The following is a 20,264-nucleotide window of genomic DNA, read 5'->3' on the forward strand; positions in this document are numbered from 1 at the left end:
TTTTTTGAAGGTGTAAAAGCACAATTGGAAGAATGCTTTGATCATCGATACCTTTCACCGTGCATCAATGAAACCTACCACAAAAGCTGTTGTATTTTAATTAAAATTAAGTTTAAATGTATACCTGTGACAGAAACATTAATTTTTTTCCCAAATTAAAAATATCTTATTATTTTTCCAGTTTTAATTACTGTCAGTACCTAAGGGAAGGCCTCATATTTTGAGGTCCCTTATTTTACATTGTTCAAATTGCTCAAATAGAGTGCTTTATGCAAATCTGTGAGATGGTTGAAAGAAAGGCTGTCAAGGAAGGCTGAAAGGCAGGGAAGGAAGGAGGAAGAGGAGAAAGGAAGGTAGGAAGGAAAGAGGAGAGTAGGGAGTGAGGAAAGGAAGAAGCTGACAGATGACCCAGAACACAGCAGTAAAGCCAATGAGTGCAAACTGGAATTAGCTAATGATAAATCTCAGAATAAAATTTTAATGAGTTATGAACATTATTAAAGTGAACCTCCTTGTGCAAGTTACTCAGCCTCTCTAATACTCTGTACAGCATTTATGGAAAACACCATTTTGGCATGAACAACTTTAAGGGTAGGTGATTAACCTCTCAATCTTCTTGACCTTGGGAGAGCCTAGCTATGTGCCTGAATAACACAGCTGAGCATGCGTAAGTTTTATACGCTCTTTGGTGTATTGTAGTATACCTGGTACTCTTGAGTATAACATATTTCACTGAAAGAAAAATTTCAATGAATGGTTAAGGGAGATGTGGTTAGTGGAAGAGTATTGCTAAGTATCATTCTGAAATTTTGAGCCCAGATATCAGAATTATTATGCTTTTGATAGAAATAGGAAAGTACGGAAAGGAACGTTTAGTCCATTTCATGAGTGCCAATCCACAAAGCAATACGGAATTCTTGTTTAGAAATTGTTTGAAACCTGAACTAAAGAGAAGTGGAAGAATGTCAAGCATTTACTCCGAAAAGCAATAATCCGGACGGAGTTCTGGGCAGGTAGGGGAGAGATTCAGGTCACCTTACCTAATCCTGCTGGTCTCATCTTGGTTCTGCTTTACTCTTCACCTCCCACTCATTTCCTGTCTTTATTTGCCTTCAGGCATCTGACTGCATATTCCACTTCCGGCTTGAACTTGAACATCCAATTGAACATCTCTGCCCTTCCAGACTTATCTCAACGTTCCTGTCTCCATGTGAGTGTCTGATCCAGCCCATCTAAGGGGAACTTAGACAGGTAATATCTATCTTTAACCTTTTAGGAGGAAGAAAGCATAGCATGTAATAATACCTTCCCAAGCAGGTCATAGTTATTCCAAAATAACACTTTATTAGGGCAATAAATAATGCAGATATTCATGCTCTGCTTGTTTGGTATGCACATGCATACACCTAAAAGGAAGAGATCACTTCCAGAACTAGCTATGAATCACAGTGCCCCTGTGACATCAGAATGTGCCAAGAAAGAGAATGGAAAGTGTTTTTGTTTTTGTTTAAATATGTTTTTATTTATTTTCAGAGAGAAGAAAGGAGAAGGATATACAGATAGAAACATCAAAGAGAGAGAAGCATCATCGATCGACCACCTCCTGCACGCTCCCCACTAGGGATGGAGCCCACAACCCATGCATGTGCCTTGACCGGGAATTGAGCCAGTAACCTTTTGGTTTATAGTTCAATGCTCAACCACTAGGCCACACCAGCCAGGCAAAGTGCTTTTAAAAATAATACAAACTGTATTTGCTAATGTATACTGAACACTTACCAGGTATTAAGCACTAGCCCTAAACTCTTGTAGGAAATGTTAAAGCAATACAGATATTTAAGACATTGAATTTCTGACCGGCCCATGGTCTCAAATGATGACTATAGAATTAGTAATCGAGTAACAATTACTTCAGTGCACATATTTCAGCATCCTAAAACATTTCTAAAATTGGGGATTTCAAAACACAGTGTTTTGCTTTTTTCTATCTACCTTCAATAAAATTTATAAGAGAAAAGAGATTTTCACCTGAATTTCCCTATTAGCATGCAGTGGTGTTCAGAGAGTCTCATAAGAGTATAAAGATTATATCAACCTCCCCAAACAAACAGAGCTGCTTTGAATGCCATTATATCCAATGCCTTTCACATGTCGCCTCCCTCACATGAAATGTCCTTTCTCTATTCTTCACCTAGAAAGTTCTGCTGATTCTTTCTAACCTGGCTGCTAAGTTGAAGGCAGGGATCTTTGTAGTACACTCCAGCACCTTTTTTTTCTTTTCATCTTTATTGTTGAAAGTATTACATAGATCCTCCTTTCCCCCCATTAACCTCTTCCAGCCCTCATCAGTCCTTTCCGCACCCCAGACTCTCACCACCCCATTGTCTTGTCCAGGGGTTGGGTTGTGCATATGTGCATACAAGTTCATGGGTTGATCACTCCCCACCCATCCTCCCCTGCCACCTCTTGATAAGACCACTGGTTCTCACATTCAAGCTTCTCAGGTTCGCCTGGAGAGTTTGTTAGAAATGATGCTGGTTCCACTCCTGGAGCTCCTGGTTCACAGGCCTGAGGCAGAGCATGAACCTACATTATAAACAAACTCCTGGATGATGCTAATGCTGCTAAAATACCACACTTTGAGCATCACTGAACCATCCTATATAATAAAACCCTAATATGCAAATTGACCAAACAGCGGAACGACCAGTCGCTATGATGCACACTGACCACCAGGGGGCAGACGCTCAATACAGGAGCTGTCCCCTGGTGGTCAGTGTGCTCCCACAGGGGGAGAGCCGCTCAGCCAGAAGCCGGGCTCACGGCTGGTGAGCGCAGCAGCAGTGGCGGAAGCCTCTTCCCGCCTCCGCTGCAGGCAGGCTTTAAGGAGCGAGGTGTCCTGGACTGCGTGAGCCCCAGACTATGAGAGAGATGTCTGACTGCTGGCTTAGGCCCGATCCCCCGAGGGGTCCTGGACTGTGAGAGGGCTCAGGCTGGGCTGAGGGACCCCCTCCACCCCCCATGCACAAATTTCATGTATTGGGCCGCTAGTGACAATATAAAGAAAGCAAAGGGCACCCTCTCCAGTTAGGTCCGATGACTGGGCTCCTTCGGATGAATGGCACACAGTTATGTGTGTGTTAAACTGCTTGGTTGAATATTAAGCATAATAATTTATGTTCCCATCACCAATCTCTTCCCTGAAATCCAAACTTATATACCCACTACCTATTCTATATCTCCATTTGAATTTCTAATAAACACCTTAAACTTAATGTATCTAAAAATAAACTCTTGATCTGATCAAATCTTAAAAGTGGAGCCTAAAAGGATCATACATTTTATTAGGAACTTAAATCTGATCCAGAGAAATAATGCTCAAGAATATTTATAGAATATTTATAAAAATGTCCAGGCCCCATGGAGTAAAATTTATATTTATAATATTTTAAAAAAATGGCTTATAAAGTAGCAGGAAAGTACAAAATATAATGATAAAATCAATCATTCAAAACACACTCAGCCTGTCATAAGTTTTAGAGTTAGTAGACAAGGCTAAATTTCTGAATAGTTCACATATTCAAAAAATTAAGTAGAGACAGGGAATATATTTTAAATGAAATATATTTTCATTTAAGAAAAAACTTTTAGAAATGAAATTACAGCATATAAGCAACATATCTGGTGGAGTTAATAGATTACATGGTAGAAGAGAAGAGTAGTTAAAGACACAACAGTGAAAATAATTTAAAATGAAATGCAGAGAGAAAATAGAATAGAAAATGAACAGACATGAGTAAGCTGTAGGACAATTTCACACGCCTAACACACATGCAGTAGGATTCCCCAAATGAATAATGTGATAGACAAAAGTCTAGCATAGCCTCTGAGATTTCCCACCCCCTGGTGTACTCGCCCTGAATATGCCCCAGGAAAATGAATGTGGTAGATTTTACTCTCTTAATAAGGTTATATAATTAACCTTAAAATGGGGTATTTGACCTAATCACATGAGGTCTTTGAAAGACAGCTTTCTTCAGTGGCAGAAGAAGAAGTTAGAGATTTGAAGCATAAGAAAGATTCAACATAGCACTGCTGGCTTGAAGATGGAGGAGGCCACGTGGCATGGAACACAGGTAGCCCCTAGGAGCTGAACGCATCAAGTAAATGAGAACTCGGCTCTAAAACGACAAGGAACTAAATTCTGCCAAGAAAACAAATGAATCTGGAAGAAGATTTTGTCCCCAAGAGCCTTCAGAAGAGAAATCAGTCAGGCCAATAATTTAATTTCAAGGATGTGGAGGAACTGAAGTCATCATGCACTGCTGGTGGGAATGTAAGTGATACAAGCAATTTGAAAACAGTATTTCAACTTCCTGGAAAGATAAACTTATGCCTATCAGATGATCCAGCCATTCCATTCCTAAATATTTACTCAAGATAATTGCAAGCATTTGTTATGACATGATTTGGTATGTCCCCAGAGCTTTAAATTTTTTTTTTTCAATATAATTGGTATACAATATTATATTAGTTATATTAGTTTCAGATGTACAATGTAGTAACTCAACATTTTTATACTTTACAATGTGTCACCCCACTAACTAGTAATCATCTGTCACTGTGCAAACTTATCACAACAATATTGACTATATCCCCTTCACCTTTTTTACCCATCCCTCCATTCTCATCCCTTCCTGCAACCATCCCTTTGGTCTCTGCTTCTATGAGCCTATTTTTTTTTAATGTTTTTAATTTATTTCAAAGGGGAAGGGAGAGGGAAAGAAAGATAGAAACATCAATGAGACCATTGATCGGCTGCTTCCTGCACACCCTCTATTAGGGATTGAGCCCACAACGTGGGCATGTGACCTGACTGGGAAATAAACTGGGGACCTCTTGGTTCATGGGTTGATGCTCAACCAACTGAGCCACACTAGCCGGACCTATGAGCCTGATTTGTTTGTTCACTCATTTTGTTTTGTTTAGATTCCACATATAAACAAAACTGTACAGTATTTTATTGGTAATAGTCACAAGCTGTAAACAATACAACTTCTCATCAATTAGTGAATGGGCAAACAAACAACAAATCCTAGATTTATAGAATGAAACACTGCTAAGAATAAAAATGAAGGAACTGTTGATACATGATACAACGTGGGTCACTCTCAAAATAATGATGCTGTGTAAGAGAAGCCAAACATAAAAAAGTGCCTACCATATGATTCCATTTATATAAAACTCAAGAAAATGCAATTCTAATCTATAATGCCAGAAAGCAGAACCCTGGTTGCATGGGAATTGGCTGGGGACAGGTGCTAGTGAGAAAGTAGTTACACATGTGAATATGAAAACTTGGGGAATATCGTGAGAAAAGGACAGTCTCTTCAATAAACAGTGTTGGGAGAAGTGGACAGCTATATGCAAAAGAATAAAACATGACAAGAAATGTAATGACATTTGGAGAGAAGAAGCGATTCTTTCTTTAACTGAAAAATTATTCTTTAGTCTACAAAAATCCTTTTCTTGGAGAAAAGGGGGAAATTATAGGAAAGAGAAACACCGAGAAAACCAATTGAGTAAATATTTTAAGAATACACATTTACTTATTATCACAATTCAAAAGAATGATGTACCATTTTGTCACTCTTCTTGAGAAAGAGAGACCATTAATAACATCAGTAAAACTGAGAGTTAACATTGAGGACTTAGTCATGAAATAGCCACTAGATAGAAACAAATTTAAATTATAAATACTTTTAAAGTCATTAACCACCCAAACTTAATAAAGTGAAATCTTCACACTGTGAAAGAGAGTAACAGATGTTGTTTTTAAAGTTTAATGGAAAATATTTTTCTGTTCCCCTGACCTTCTTTCTTTTCTCCAGTTAGGTTTGTTACATTACATTTAAAAGATCTTTTGCAAGACAATCAGTATTGTTGTATACAAATACTAAGGCTCACTCTCAAACAATGCTATTTTTTAATACATTTTTATTGATTTCAGAGAGGAAGGGAGGGGGAGAGAGAGATAGACACATCAATGATGAGAGAGAATCATCGATCGGCTGCCTCCTGCACATCCCACACTGAGGCTCCGGGCTGCAACCCGGGCATGTGCCCAGACAGGGAATCGAACCATGACCTCCTGGTTCATAGGTCAAGGCTTAACCACAGAGCCATGCTGGCTGGGCACAAACAATGCTATTTTTGATGGAACTTTCTGTCATGCCTTATTTGAGAGCAAGAGCAAGTTTATAGAAATCGATGTAAAATGGAGAAATGGCATTTTTTTTTCTTCTGTCAACAAGGCAGGCGAAGCTCTGTGACCACAGAAACACACATCTAATTAGTGCAGCTTCAAGCTATGAGAGAAACCGAGCTGGCAACTGTGCTTTCTCTCTGATGAACTTTTCTTTTTCTTGGATTATTTAAAGGAGGCTAATTTCTTGCAGCCCTGGGCAACAGGGTCACGAGTAGTAAGCAAAGCTTGTACCAAGAGAGTAACAATATCTCAATGTTGGGGAAAACACTCTCATAGTTGGGGGGGGGGGGGGGCGGGGAAGCAAGCAGAACTTACTAGTTAACTGCTGCAATCTGCAGCTTCTCCTGGGGACCTGTCTATGGCTGGTTCGAGGTTCCCTCAAGCAGCATAATGTGCCAAGCCGGTGGCAGGTGGGGAGGTTGCGTAAAGAGCTACCGAGGGCAAACTCAGAGGGAACGAACCCCCCTGAAATGAAAAATGAAAATGCTAATTCCCTCAACCGAGAGACATGGCTGGTCTCACTCTGTGGAAAACTTGAAGAACAGATACGGTAACTTCTGGTTTGGAAACGGTACCATTGCCACAGTTTTGTGCAAGAACACATAGCATGCATCCTTGATTTCACCTTCTGGTCTTATAACTAGCTTCTAATCCTATTCTTTCCAGCTTTAAGAGCAAAATAGCAATTGGGGAGCGGGGGGGCGGGGATGAGAAAAGCATAAAAGGTCAGTTTAGTTTCCCGGAATATGGGCTCTCATGTAAAAGAGAGCTTTTTTCGGATAGATCCTGGCAGATTTAAATATTAAACAATTAAAGTTTGTTCTTATCAGTTATATTGTGATGAGGTGCCCAAAGTAATCTTATCCTTGACCAAAGATGAAAAAATCACTACCTTCCAAGGAACTGCTAAGATGAGCTAGAAGGGGTGGGGGTTGGGTGGGGGGGTGGAGCCTAAAATTATTATTGTTAAAAATCACCATAGTGAACAACTCAGATCTACAAATATTTACAAAATGTCACACCTGTTATAGGCCAGGCACCAAGGACTTCAGGGAGGAAGCACAGATGGCTAAAGCACAGCCCCTGACCCACGAAAGCGTCAGGTTTAAAAGGAAGGTGAGAACAAGCACACAAACCGTAATAGGCAGCAACATAAAAGCAAATAAAACAAAGAAAACACAAAGAAAAAAAAATAACGATTTCCTTTAGAGTTGTTCAAAGATGTTCAAGCAGGGAGCTCTGAAGTTTAGAGAGACCAATTTGCCACTCACAATGGGCTCTGTGGACGGAACAGGCTTTCCCACTGGGAGGGTGAAGGTAAGTGATCCGGGATATTTGGAGATGGCAGATTGTTCTTTGAAGCACAGGGTAAGCTGATTGGCCTGTCAAGTGTGAGAGTTCCTGACAAGAACATTATCTTGTCCTGTATTTCTTTTACATGGTACATTCCTGGCAGTTGTGTTTGTTTTAAACTCTTTGAAAGAAAGAATGACATATATAACAAAATGAACAAGTCGTATAGTGGGGTGGCATTTCCCAAAGTGATTGCCTCCTTGTAACCAGCCTCTAGTTCAATAAGTATATTACCAACATGCAGAGGTTCCGCCCCCCACCATAGAGCCTCTTTGACCCCCAATGATATTCAGTATCCTTATTTCTATTATTTCATCACCCTAGATTAGGTTTGCTTGGTTTAGAACTTAATAAATAAAATAATATAGTATGTGCTTGTGCTTAGATTCATTTATTCAACCTTCTCTTTTTTTGTTCTCTGTAACTGCAGTTTGTTCTTTCTAATTTTTGATTAATATTCAATCGTATGGCGTTGTAGGGATGTTCTACTTGTGCACAGTTGAGCATTTGACATGTTTGTTGTGTTTAATCTTAACTTTCTTATTGTGTTTAATCTTAATTTGTTTATTTAAATAAATAAATTAAAAACAACTCAATTTGTGAAAATAGGCAACTCAATTTCTAACATGGTCGCTGATTAACTTAAATATGTACACAAGCATCAACTTACTATAGTCAGGTATGAATATTGATCAGTCATTTTCCTTCTTAGAAATGAGGATCAGCTCTGATGAAAAGACTAGGTGTGAATTAGATCGCCTCCATGTTCTCTTTCATTTCTTCCAGTTTGTTTTGTACACTGACCTGTGTTAACTTTTCTTTGATTCTGAGTTATTGTCTCTGATTGGTGGGGTCCTCAGAGGTACTAAATGTATTGTATTCTGACGCAAGTTTTGGGCACCTCTACTACTAACTATGTTATGTAAAAAAAAAAATTCCTTGCACTTATTTTGCTTGCCAATTCCAGAATAACTCTCACTGCTGAAAACTTCCGCTCATTCTGAGGGAAGAACTGTTATCTTCCTCTTGAGGAAGCTCTGCTTTTAAGCAGGAAAAACTAACTTTCAGGCCTGCCATCTGGAAGGTTTCTCACTCAGGAAACTTATACAAATTCTCTCTCTATTGTCCTCCAAAGGGTCATCCATTCCTGGATCTGTGATGCTCACCGTGTCTTATCCTGTTAATGTTTATCTGGGGGAGAATAGCATTCCTCAGGACCACAGGCGGAGCTTCCCATCTCAGTTACCAATCCTGATCATTGGTACGTGCCTCTATGCGCTTTTGGGGGGAATAAAAGGAAAGAACTAAGAAAGTGATGAAGCTTGCAAGACTGCCATGCAGGCCTCCCTTGAGCTTGTCAGGTCAGCATGTGGCCCCTTTCGTCCACACATCCCCCTTTTGGTCATAAATCAATCCAAAGGATGCATTGATGACCAACCTTTCGGTTGGATAATGGAGTCCCACGGTGCTAGGAAGGCTCATTCCTAGGAGTCTCAGTGTCAGCATGTCTTGCTGAACAGGTGGACCCCTGCGGATGGGGCAAGACCATAACCTTAGATGGCATTTAAGGTCGAATTATTATTATTCAAAAAGGGCAGGGAAATGGGAGGCAGTCAGATCCCATATGTCCTTGTTAAAAAGTATTTTGGGTCATTTCTAATTTTTGAGCCACCATGATCTGAGTCTTTTTGCTGTTTGTCAAGTTTTGTTTTTCTGCATCTAGTATAACATTTACATATCAGGAACAAAAGTAACGATACTAAACCAATAACATTGATTAGGAACAGAAAATGTCTGATAATAGACGAGGAAAGTCTGAGGGGAACAAGCATCTTAGCCAACCGAAAAACCCTTTACATGTCTTGCAAACTCAGAGACCTAAAGTAACCACAAAGGATGGTCTGAAATTAAACTTTAACTCAAAGCAGTTATGGTGGGCAGTTAAGTCCTAGGGCCTAGGTCAGGACCTAAGATGTATCTTCACTGACAAGGTCAACCTTTACCTTAACTGAGCCTGTCTTTTGCATCTGTGATAACATACCTTTGAAATGCCTGGGTAACTTGTAACTTCCCTTTTTCTGGACCCCTTGGGGCACAACCAGATGTGCTGGGCACCAGGACAGATACCACAAATTCCTTCGTTATCATGTTAATTGTTCCTGCACCCACCTAAGTATGTGTGCATCATTGTACTTTTTATCCAATCCCAGGGTTACCCCCCCTACCCTGGCTTTGCTTTATCCCACCTCCTTAATCTATCACCAATGAATTTCATGTAACCCACCTAAGTCCCTCCTTTGATTGCAATATATAAATACAAATGTAACCTGCCATTCTCCGGAGCATTATCTCAATTTGTTGAGGTTCTGCTTCCTGGCATATGTCGACAGTTTGGCTCAAATAGACTCACAAAAATTCTAAAAAAAAAAAAAAAAAAAAGTGATGAAGGTAGAAGGTAGTGTATGCATACATTCAGAGGTTCAGTAAGAGAGTGAATGCCGGGGAAGGTCTCCATAGGAGCTTCAAATACTACTTGTACCTGCAGACTGAGATAATTTAAATTTTGGAGAATGAAAAAGTAAAGGCTGGCAGGGTGATGAATTTTCCCCTTTTAATCTTTCCTGCTATGGTGCAGCTATGAATTTCTGGGAAACATCAGTTTATTTCATACTGTCCATTCAAGTTACAATTCCATTGTGAGTAAACACACTCAGTGGGTTCTGTGATTACTGTAAAGAGAGCGACATTAGTCACTTGGGTGGGACTTAGAGATGGTTTGGAATTTAAATAGTACTAACACTATCGTCATAAGGATATGGATGTAGGAGAATTGGTGTTTTATATATATAGCAAGATTATTTTGAAATTGAGGTTTATTATAATTTTTAGTTTATTATAGAAAAGTTCTTCCCCTGAATAAAGTATTTCTTATTATAACCCTCCATGTAATAATACCACTATTAGAGAGAATATTTTTATTATTTCTAAACAATAAGAAAAGTGATAAATTTTAATATTATAAGTGAGAATTAGAAATAGAATTAAAAATTTAATGTATTTTTAAAATTAAATTATTAGAGTGACTTTGGTTAATAAGATTATATAAGTTTTGCCCTAACCAGTTTGGCTCAGTGGATAGAGCGTCGGCCTGCAGACTTAAGGGTCCCAGGTTCGATTCCGGTCAAGGGCATGTACCTTGGTTGTGGGCACATTCCCAATAGGGGGTGTGCAGGAGGCAGCTGATCGATGTTTCTCTCTCATTGATGTTTCTAACTCTCTATCCCTCTCCCTGCCTTTCTGTAAAAAAATCAATAAAATATATATTTTTTAAAAAAAGATTATATAAGTTTCAAGTAACATTTCTGTGATATATGATCTGTATATTGCATTGTGTCAAATCATCTTTTGTCACCATATATTTGCCCCATTTTCCTCTTTACTACTCCTCACTCCCCTTCCTTCTGGTAACCACCATACTGTTGTCTATAAGTTTCAGTTTTATATCCCACATATGAATGAAATATGTGGGTTTTTAGCTTTTTTTGACTGACTTACTTTGCTTATCATAATACTCTCAAGGTCCATCCATGTTGTTACAAATGGCAGTATTGCATATTTTCTCATGGCTGAGGTGTATTCCATGGTATATACGTACCACATCTGCAACCAATCATCCATTGAAGGATACATTGGTTGTTTCCATGGCCTAGCTACTGTGAATAATACTGCAGTGAACATAGTGGTACATATCGCTTTGCAAGTAAATGTTTTCAAATTTTTCAGGTAAATACCCAGAAGAGGGATTGCTGGGTCATATGGTTAGAATAGAATTTTAATATATTTTGAATCAATTAAATGGCATTACTGAGCTACTTGTTTTAATTCCACAGATATTTGAGTACTAACCATCTGACATTGCCAGGCATTGGGATTATAAAGCTAATTAATTATGATAATTAATTATGGTGATTTTCATAGTTCCTATAAAAAGCCAGAAGAGCTTTTTCTGTTGTTGTTTGTTTTTGTCACACTTTTAGGGTGTAAAGCTTCCAAAAACTTGAGCTGGATGAGTTGGAAAACAGCATGAGTTTTATGAAGTGGGGGTTGGGAGGGAGAGGCACTCCTGAGATAAACTGTATCTCGTTAATCCTTACGGGAGTCCTAACTTTTGGGCATTATTAACCAGACTTTACAGCAGACATATCTAATATTGGTACCAGTTCCACTGTACACAGAACCCATTCCCTCTTCCATCCACTCCATGAAAGGGAGATGGTGGGCTGGACATTGGTTATTTTTATACCATAAGTTTTCTTATATAATACTTCACAGTTTCAAAGCATCTTCACATAAGTTATTTTAACTCACAGTCATGTATAGCAGAGGGTGGGTATCTGTACCCCCAGTTTTGTATGAGGAAACAGAGTCCTAGAGAAATAAAGAAACTGGCCCAGAATCACTCCAGATTGACACAGGAAAATCTAAATCATTCCAACTGCTAATTTTGCGTTATTTTTGTACAGTCTCTACTTCTTAATCTCATAGTTACTGTGGTAAAATGGAGAATCGCCATGGTATGTTTATTCATCTTTGGAGTTTATGATCTTTTCTTTTAAGAGGATAATTAGTAAAATTGAAAAAAACCAGGATGCCAACTGAATCAATTCAGAGAAGAATAGAGAGCCTGCTGGACACATACTGAAAAAGGTTAGAATGCATAAAAAGATGTCTTGGGGGGATATTTCAAAAGATCGTCACCCAGAGTTCCACTCTTGTAACCAAGGGGGCAACATTTTTCTAGCAGCTTCATGGACCATCTCCTCTAAAACAGCTGAACAGAATATTATAACATCTCCAAGAAACATAAGGCTGTTTGAGTCCTTTTGCAGCCCTGCTATTAGTTGGTGACTCTACCAGCTTAGGTTGGATTTGGCCAGTTAATCATCACAACTCAAGTGGGGGGGGGGGGGGCGTTGGAGGGGTGGGAGGGGGTTGGTGGGAATCAGAGTTGATGGTGCTCACTTTAAAGGAGGGATGATTTAGAAAACATGCAATCAACTAGTCAAACTGAACACACAGAACCACATTCCGTGCATAAGAAAGAACTCCACACATTTTAGTCCTGTCAGCTGTATCTGAGGAGTTATGCAGAATACTATCAAGTTGGGTCAATCACCTATGTATTGAGACTGACAGTTTTCCGGGAAGGCTGATGAGTTGATCCACAGCATGTTTAAAAACCATAGATCAATTAGTTTAGATGAGGTTGTATTTCTCATTTCATCATGGATTTTATTTTTCCCCTGTGAAAGATGCAATAATACTGAATAGACTTTAGAAGATTTAAGGCTCTCTACCATTTTCACTCTTCATACCTCATTACTTAACATTATAATGATACCCAACCCCATAAATGGAAATATGAAAATAGGCTGCAATAATGGACCATAAACCTTGCTTTTTGATGAGAGACATTTAGAGACAACATGATATTTAAGAACCTTCAATAATTAAGGTCCGAGGAAGAGAAAATTTTGCAAAAATTAACTTCAGTGCTTCTAATGTGGATGAGGTAGGGGTAAGTTGGCAAGGCATCTCAGAATTTTCTATCTCTAGACCAACCATTTTCCTGCCAGATCTTCCAATTGTGATAAAAGCAAATACACTATTTCCTGTATTTTGTCAGTTAGGATACCATACTGTCTCTTTCTTAGATACATGTATGTGAGTGCATGAAAAGAAAGAAAAATAAAGTAGAATATAGGACAAGCTTTTACCACAAAGATATATTAAGTATAAATACTGGAACTGCAGTAGAACTCTAATTCCCAAATCTGATGGTGTATCAGAACATTCCTACTATTTTCAAAATGCAGGTTTGGGGTTGTTTCCACATTTTTCTACAGAACTCCATTATTGAGGTGCCCATGAATCTATATTTTTAATACTATCCATGGTGATTCTCATGCACAACTAGATTCAAGAGCCATTGTGATAAGTTATTCATAGCAAATATTAAGTGTGTGTACATATTTAACCCAGAAATATATGTAAAGTTTCTTTCAAGTTGTAAAGTAGATACAAGAATGATTTTATACTCCCAATCCAATATCACCATGCTAAATCCTAGAAAGTGTTATATACCTAGCACAGTGTCTCTCAATATCTAGTTGTGTTGGTTTAGGCCCTTGGGTAATGGTCAGTAAGAGAGTTTACAAATGTAAACTTGAACTTTTCTACACTGTGTTGAAATGAGGAAGGATGACATATGTCAACAGCCGAGCAGTAACCCAAAGAGCCCCTTTCAGTCTTTCACATGTCTGCATGTAATTATAGTAATCAGCATTGATTACACTCTTAGTTTCTCTAAGTCCTCTTTTAAATATTTGCATAAATCATTTAATATAATCTCACAAAAGAACTATGAGGCATGTGCTTTTAAATCCACTCTACAGTCTAGGAAACTGAGGATCTCACAGGGACGTCAGACTGTATTAACTAGATGTTTAAACCAGTAAAACAATAAAACCCACGTATGAATACAGTTACTCCACAGGCAACAATGACAACAAAATTTTGTCTTTATAAATATAGATAAAATACTAAGAGCACAATCTGGCAGACGGACCTTCCTCACGGCCAAAGTACAAGGGATTCTTCCCTCATCTCCCTCCAGTGCCCCTGATGTGATTGGCCCCATGAAGGTCGCCTGCTTAAGTTTGGGACTGCATCAATCAGGTACTGTAGGGCCGGTGGGCATCAGAGACCTTCTATTAAGTTTTCGTCTGAGTCACTAGTGAAGCATAGTAGTTTCCTGCCTCTGGCACTCTATAGAAACAAAAAGCAGAAACAAAAAATACCCAAGCAATTTGCCCCTGTCACATCGATTAATCAACAAAGGCATAACCTTTGTATCTTTGGTTGCTCTCCAATAAGGAGAAAAGGGTATTATGATAGATACAGGCAGGAGCCACTTCAATCATCTGTAACAGTCCTGGGACGTAAGACAAGGGGCTTAAAGCTTTCATTTAAAACATCTTTTTTCTTTTTTTTTTCTATTGAAGTTTCTGTAATTATTACCTGTGCTCCTTCTATCATGTCCCATTGTGAACAACTTCAGAGAAAAGAAGCAAGTTTTTTAGATCAAAGAAAAAAATGAGGGAAAAATTGATTGTTTTTCTACTAAACATGCACACTCATACACACACACATTCTGTTGTTATGGCAACGTAAGATCTAAGAATGACACACCAAATAATATGGTACCAAGGCACAATGCTATCATCAACTATCACAATAAATGTGCTTCAGCACCAGAATATGGCACCCCGGGTTTCTTCCTGTTCTTCTCAGTTCTTTCACTCAAGGCCAAAGGTGCTTTCCACAATTGGAACCAAATGTCACTTATCACTCTTTTTAGCGGATCTCTCTTGCATGAAGAGATCCTCTAATTCCACTGAAGAAATATGCAATGGGATGAAAACTAAGCTAGTTCTTAAGGGGAAAACTGCTTATTCTTTAAAAACAATTACACCATATCTGCATAGCGGTACATGCAACAGAGGGATATATACATATGTATATGTATATGTATATGTATATGTATACGCATATGTATACGTGTGTGTGTATGTGTGTGGGACAAACGTAGGTTTACAGTTGTTTGTATGTACTAGTAAAATAATACAATCCTATATAATAAAAGGGTAATATGCAAATTGACTGAAAAGCAGAACGACCAGTCGTTATGATGCGCACTGACCACCAGGGGGCAGATGCTCAATGCAGGAGCTGCCCCCTGGTGGTCAGTGTGCTCCCACAGGGAGAGTGTCACTCAATCAGAAGCTGGGCTCATGGCTGGCAAGTGCAGTGGCAGTGGCAGGAGCCTCTCCTGCCTCTGCGGCTGCTCTAAGGATGTCTGACTGACGGCTTAGGACACCCCCTGAGGGCTCCCAGACTGCTAAAGGGCGCAGGCCAGCCTGAGGGGACCCCTCCCCCGAGTGCATTAATGTCATGCACCAGGTCTCTAGTAATTAATAAACAATAGTACAAGAATAAACTCTGTGTTTCCCATACTCACAACTGTAAACTATTTTTGCCCCATCATGTGTGTGTGTATAACTTTGGATTGGCTAAATATGTGTAGACAAAGTAAATCATATTGATTAAGGTAAAAAAGACTGATAATATATCCTCCCACGTACTTTACAAAATGTATTTTATGCCCTAACCGGTTTGGCTCAGTGGATAGAGGGTCAGCCTGCAGACTGAAAGGTCCCAGGTTCGATTCCTGTTAAGGGCATGTACCTTGGTTGTGGGCACATCCCCAGTAAGAGGTGCGCAGGAGGCAGCTGATCGATATTTCTCTCTCATTGATGTTTCTAGCTCTCTATCCCTCTCCCTTCCTCTCTGTAAATAATCAATAAAATATATATCATATATATATATACTAGGGGCCCGGTGCACGAAATTCGTGCACTGGGTGTGTGTGTGGGGGGAGTGTCCCCCAGCCCAGCCTGCCCCCTCTCACATACTGGGAGCCCTCAGGCGTTGACCCCCATCACCCTCCAATCGCAGGATCGGCCCCTTGCCCAGGCCTGACGCCTCTGGCCTAGGCATCCGGCCCGGGCAGCGGGGACCTGCAGCGGCAGCGGGGGGGCGCCGCGATCGCGCGGGCTCCGCCCCTGCCCCTGCAGGATGCCTCTGGCTGAGGCGTTCGGCCCGGGCAGCGGGGACCCGCAGCTGCAGCGGCCCTGCGATCGTGGGCTCCGCTTTAGGCCCAGGCAAGGGGCCCCTAGCTCCTGGGACTGCCAGCTTCGACCGTGCCCAGCTCCCATCGCTGGCTCCACCCCTACTTCCTGCTATCACTGGCCAGGGCGGAAAAGGCACCTGATTCTCCGATCATGGCTGGGGGGCAGGGCAAAGGCGGCCCCAGGGCCGCCTTTGCCCTGCCCCCCAGCTCTTAGCTCCCCCCTGGGTTTCTGATCACTGTCAGTGGCAGGGGGCTTCTTCCTGCTTTCCCTTTCGCCTCCCTGCATTGTGCCTACATATGCAAATTAACCGCCATCTTGTTGACAGTTAACTGCCAATCTTAGTTGGCAGTTAATTTGCATATAGCCCTGATTAGCCAATGAAAAGGGTATCGTCGTACGCCAATTACCATTTTTCTCTTTTATTAGTGTTGAGATATATATATATATGCAGTGGAGGAACCTATACCATAATTTGTATGGCACTACATATTATATAGTAGCTTTATTCTTTATATTTTCTTTACTATTCTGATGTGCATATATACATATAAATGTCTTATTATGATAGTGACTTGCAATCATATTATACTAGTGATTTTGCCCTGGGAAGGGGGGAAAAAGGGAAGAGTGGGTTACTAGTCAACAGCAATTTTCTGTAAAGGAAAACTGAGAGATCACAACAGTGAGAAGGTCAGACATCCAGGAGGTCTTAGCGATGATGGGAAAAGATCACACATTTTAAAGAAGCATGTGAAGCACTGAGCCCTAAGCTGGGAGATCAAAATTGGCTTCAGGGACTGCTCCCTGTCTCATGAGGCAGCAGAAAAGGAATAAAAAGGAAGGGCTATCTGGAAGTGGAACCTCAGGCTTCAAAGCACTGTCCTTGGTTGTATGTCATCTTCATGCCCTACTGCCTTTCTGCCTCTGCTTTTTCACCTTGATTCTGCACCTAGATGGGGTTTTTTTAAAAACCAAGAATTTGTTTCCAAGATGTGTTAATATAGATTTCTGAATCATGCCCGTTCATTCCCGAATAATCTTCTACATTTATCTTTAGAGCTCATTTAAACAGAAAAAAATCCATAAAGTAGCTATTCAGTTAGTGTCAGCTCATTCCACTGCTCGGGTCCCTATTTATTTGAAAAATGTGCCATCACACAGTCTATTTGTGACAGGACTGAATGAAGGGTGATAATACTGAACAAACTAATTTAAAATATATGCTAGAGCTCTTAGCTTAGTCAAACACATTTAATATTTCCCTCCTCAATAGTATTCTCACCAAGTAACCATTTCAAAAAAATGATTTTAGGCAGAATGGTGAGCTGTGCACTGATAAAGGAGGTCTATTGTCTCCAAAGCATTTACTATCAGTTTACTTAGAGTCTCTTAAAATGCCATGGAAAATGAAATTCCAACCCAGTCATTTAGCCAGTGTGCTAAATATATTTTTTATGAGATCGCTGCATATTACCAAAGACCAAATTAAAAAGTCAGTGAAAATGGATTGGAAAATACAAAGATTGCATAAGAAAGACAAAGGCAATAGCTCAGGGAACATGGACTTCTGTGTGTATTGAAACAATATTCAGAATTTTGTTTTTATTTAGAAGTGCAGGTTGCTATGCAGCACACAGCATGTGTGACCTACCCATGGAAATCAGATGCGGGTACGTGAAACCATCTTGAAAACACCTACAAGCATCCCTCCAAATGGGGTTTACCTTTCACTGATAAAAAAAAAAAAAAAAAAAGCATCATTGATTCAGGAAAGCTCCCAGGTACCCAGCTGGAGATAATGTTGATTTTCGAAATACATGTAGGGAACATTTATGGGACGTGAACTTAGCACCAGATGCTGAAGTCCCCACCAACTTTTGAAAGGTTTTCTTCTATTATAGAAAGACAAAGGAGGAAAAGGCAACACACTTCTCATTGTTAATTTTTAGGTAGGATTGATGCAGGTCTGCTGCTGTTCCCTGTGGTGGTTACTGTTTAGCAATCAGGCAGAATCTTTCATTTCAAAACACTCCCCCTCATTAATCATCAGTTCCTCACACTGTGAGGTGGGCTCTGTAACAAGTCCCCCTAACAGAGTTAGAAAGGGAGGTGCAGAAAGACAATGCTTCATGCACACACATGTGCACACACACACACGCATGCACACACATGCGAGGACAGAATTATTCTTCATTTACTGGTCTACTCTACATGTTGAATAAATATAGTAAAACTTAACAAAAACCAATGTATAATTAATATGTAAAAGTAATTATAAAAAGGTGATGATCATTTTGAGTTGCTATATCCTTGTCTATTTTAACCACATGAACACCTATTACATCTAGTAAGGAATCATAACCTTGATTTGTTTCCATAATAATTCCTTAGAAATATCAATCTCATTTTTGTATTTATATTTTCTCCTACTGTCTTTGATATTCATCCACTTTCATTTTTCTTCTCATTTCACTTTTTCTTTTCTCCCTAAAATGACTTATTCTCCTGTAGGCCTGCTCACTCAGTGCTTCTCCTTCTCTCATTCTGTCACCTATGTCTGTTTCTTGCATCCCTATATCCTCATTTCCTTCTAACTATTCATTCTACTTTCTAAGCCATTCTGTGATTTTCCCTCTTGATTGTCATTTTTCTATGGCCATTATGCTTTTTATTTACTCTCTTAAGATTTTAAGCTTAATTCCTATTAGAATCTGAAGTGAACTCAGATATAAGGAATCTTCTAGGGCATTTATTTCCTCCTTTAAATCCTCATTGGTTCATCATCTCAGAGTAAAGTGAAAGTTCTTTTAATGGCCTCCAAGTTTTTTACAGTAGCCAGCAATGCTACATGTTTTGTGTTTTTGAGGAATTAAAAGAATTCTTCTCAAGGGATTTCTCCCCTATTTTGTTCACTGCTGTGCACTTAAAACACAGAAGAGTAATGTAACATAAGAACTCAGTCTGTATATCATTGAATAAATGCATGTGTCCAGAATAACATAAATCAATTATAGTTATTTTAGCTTTGTTCAAAGTCTCATAACATTCATATGTCCTTTATGTAAGAAAAGTGATCCTACCACAAATCCTAGCTATAATTACAAAGCACAGTTTTGAGCGATTTCAGAAGCAATATGAAATGCTTTGCAAATGAAAGATTCATGTAAACATTATCATATTCCCCCGGGCATGGGGTCGTTTTCCAAATATAGCCAGTGTTGTGTTTTAATAAACTTCTTAAATAACTTTGCAGATGCCAGATTCCTATTTCACAAATTTTCTGAATTAAAATTACTAAATTGGTATTATGACCCTCAATTATATTAAATCAAGAAGGCATTAAGGCCTTCAAGCAACAGCAATTGAATTATGTGCCAGGCACTCTGCTAGGAAATAGAAATTAAAAAATGAACAAAACATGTTTTCCACCCTCAGGTCTAGATCATATTACAGAATTTTTCTTAAAGTCATTTTATCTTGTGTAAAAAACAAACATATAAGAGCTCATTAAGATTATTATTAAGATATTGTTTTACTTATGTAATCACATTTCTCCTTTTCCATATTAATTACAGCTTGTTGTTTATTTCTCATCCATTATGTCCATTTCATTATCTTAAGGAGTTTTGCTCTTTTTCTCCAACTTATATCCATCCTTTCCTTCTTGTTCTTTGTTCTTTGTCATCATTTCAAGTTTCATTTAAGTCTCAGAGTGGATTTGATCACTATTGTAGGTCTTCATTGTCTTTTCTTCCAGAATCTCTCAAATTCTTCAATGTTATTCACCTCCTTTTACATCTTAAGTCATCGAGAGATGTAAATCAAAATGACAATGAGATACCATCTCACACCTGTCAGAATGGCTATCAACAACAAATCAACAAACAGCA

The sequence above is a fragment of the Myotis daubentonii genome, chromosome 11 (assembly GCF_963259705.1).
Source record: "Myotis daubentonii chromosome 11, mMyoDau2.1, whole genome shotgun sequence".
In the NCBI taxonomy this organism is placed as follows: Eukaryota; Metazoa; Chordata; class Mammalia; order Chiroptera; family Vespertilionidae; genus Myotis; species Myotis daubentonii.